This window comes from Octodon degus, unplaced genomic scaffold (assembly GCF_000260255.1).
Source record: "Octodon degus isolate 3935 unplaced genomic scaffold, OctDeg1.0 scaffold00291, whole genome shotgun sequence".
Taxonomy (NCBI): domain Eukaryota; kingdom Metazoa; phylum Chordata; class Mammalia; order Rodentia; family Octodontidae; genus Octodon; species Octodon degus.
The window spans coordinates 793311-796255 of record NW_004524867.1 but is presented as its reverse complement, the minus strand read 5'-3'; positions in this window follow the sequence as shown (position 1 = coordinate 796255).

The window sequence follows — 2945 nt, the reverse complement described above, 5'->3', positions numbered from 1 at the left end:
AACGATGCAGACTGATATCAAAATCTGGTAACTGGATACACAGGAGGAGTGTGATGGGTTAACTGACAGTGAACTTGGAACACTCAGCTCAGCCAACTCAGGGCAGTCCTCGGTGTGCAAGGCCCACCTGAGGGCTGTTGACAGAAACATAAAGGGGGAACTGGAGGGGAAGATGGAGTGGTGAGGATTCTCCTGGAGAAGCTGGTTCTGCTGGTTGGCAGCTACAATCCCAATTCTTTCCCTCCCTCATGCTCGTTTTTCACTTTTCCATTGCTGGCATCCCTTGGTTCCAAGATGTGTCCAACATCCCTTCACTCTCAAACAAAATTCTACCTCTATTGTATTTTGTTCCCGCATTGTTGCACTCGATATTCACTCATTCAAAGATTTACAGGGTCATGATTGCACCACGAAATTGGATATGAAATAACATATGTGCAAAGAAAAGCTGGCAAACATTAAATTTCTTCAAGCACATTACTTATTGATTCCAACGGAAATAGTGAGAACAGGCAAGAATAGGAGGCTACTGGTAGTTTTCCCTAAACTGTGTGCCCTGGAGTTGAGATGTTTAGTGATAGAGCCCCTGTATCTCATGAGAGAACCCCGGAATGCCATCCCCAGAATTACCACTGCTGTACTTCAAATAGCAAAGGTAAATGAATTTATTTTGCTTTAATGTTAAACAGTGTTAAAAGTTAAATGATCTTACAGTCAAGTCTATTGGTAAGAGCAACTCCCCACTCGCTATGGCTAATTCCTCAGAACAATGAAGAGTTAGGACTCTAGCGATGGGAATGCCTCCTTATAAATGAAGTCAGGAGTACCCAGCAGAGTAGACACAAAAATCACACTCTGTACGTAGGGCTCAGGGTTAGGTATGTGACTCATCTCACCTCTTAACACCATGTAAGCCCAGCACAGGGGAGAAGAAGTGAACAGAAAAGGGTAGTTCTTTATTGCTTTAGGAGACGATACTGTAGGTATCCGCTTTCTAAAGAGAAACAAGAAAAGGGCAGCAAAGAGTAGAATTTAATATTTGAAAAGTACAATTGCATACCACAGTAGCACACATTACTTACACTTTTCAACAGGAAATCAGAGGACAGCATTGGCCTCATTGCTTCTGAATAGAAAACTTCTTAGCAATTTCTACCAGAAAAGTGGAAAGAAGACAGGAAGGAGATCAGGAAGGCAAGAAGGAAAGAAAGATGGACAGACAGAAGGAAGGAGGGAGAGAGGGAGGGATGGAGGGAGGGAGGAAATGAAGAAAGGAGACGTGAGTTATGTGGTGGCATGTTTTTATCAAAATTCTTTTACCTTTGCTTTTCTGATAGGTGAATTAAGTCACGAGGGAAATATTTGCCATACTTATTGCCAACAAAACAATTATTCTTAAAGTTGGATAAATAATGTTCACAGTTCACTGAGAAAAATTCAAGCTAATGAAGAGATTTATTTTTCTACGTAACTTTTAATACACGTGCAAGTATTTCCTAGACAGGGGTAGGCACACCTTGCCCATAAGTATATGACAAGATGCTCACTGTCATATTTAGTAGGAGAAGGGCAAATTAAATCTATAACCAGTTGTCATGTCATATCCATCTGAGTATCGGAAGCCTGTGAGAAAGAATCTGAGCCTACAAGATATTATAGAATGGTCCATAAGTTACCAATAACATTTGGGAGAACAGGTTTGAATTTCTAGAATAACCAAGCCAACTTTAACAGCACATAATTAATTTTATTTCTGCAATAATTTCTCTGGATAGTCATCAAAGATGCTTGCACATTTTAAAGAGCATTATTTTTAAAAGATAAAAGTACAAGAAACAACCCAGATAGTCACCAACAACGAGTGGATAAACTGTTATTTTCGTATAAATGAAAACTAAACAGCTGCACATTTCAACATGGCGAAATCTCAAAAACTTAAAAAAACACGAGGGAGTGCAAAGCATATATTTAATAGGGTTCTATTTATATAAATTTTACACACATGGAGAACTGAACAAAATGTTTTAGTCATATGTAGATGTATACAGTAAGACATAAAACTTGGAAAGTATGAGCAGAATATTTTCTTTGAAAAACCAGCTAATGGTGACATTCCCCTGAGGAGCAGGAAGGAGAGTGGCTATTTTATGTTCTACATAACTGAACTTTTGCCTCTGTGGGCTGCATTTCTGTGTTCCTCTCCTTAGGACTCAGCTCAATTTTGAAAATGAATGAAAAAGCTGAGTAAAATGAGAGGTTTCACATTTCAGTCCTTAGGGTTATAACAAAACTTCACCAAGTAGAAGTTACAAACATGCAAAATTTATCAACGATTCTGAGGAGGCCAGTTTACATCAGGTTGATAAATACATTTTTTATTAATTTTTTTGAGAAACAAATAGCAGTGAGACAGTTTCAAAATCGATTAGTAGGACAGTTTCAATCATTAATACATTGCATATTGTTGTCTTTGTAGTGGTTTTTCATAGTATGAGATGCAGACATGATATCCTGTCCAAGCCCTATTAGTACAAATTTTTCTTCTCATTGAATTAAGAGAAAGTAGCTGTATATCTACCCTATTTTGTATGTACTAATACAGAGTGCTCCTTCCTTTATATCCCCCTTTTTTTGTTTAGTTTTGTCAGAGATGGGTATTCCATTGCCATTTAAATATTGCAGGTGTGTGAATTCAGCAAAATAATCCAATATAGTCTGTAGTCTATAATAGTAGTGGGTTTTCTGTAGGACTGGCAATGTCAGAAGTTGTTGGCTTGAGCCTTTTACTGCTCAGCATATTAATATGGCTTTACTTTTTATACCTCATTTTTATACTTTTCTGCTCAATGGTTAAAACCAAGATAAAGTTAAGACCTATATAACAAGAAATGTAATTTTTGTATCTGTCAAGTTCAATCAAATCCCCTCAGGATTTACTCTGAAAC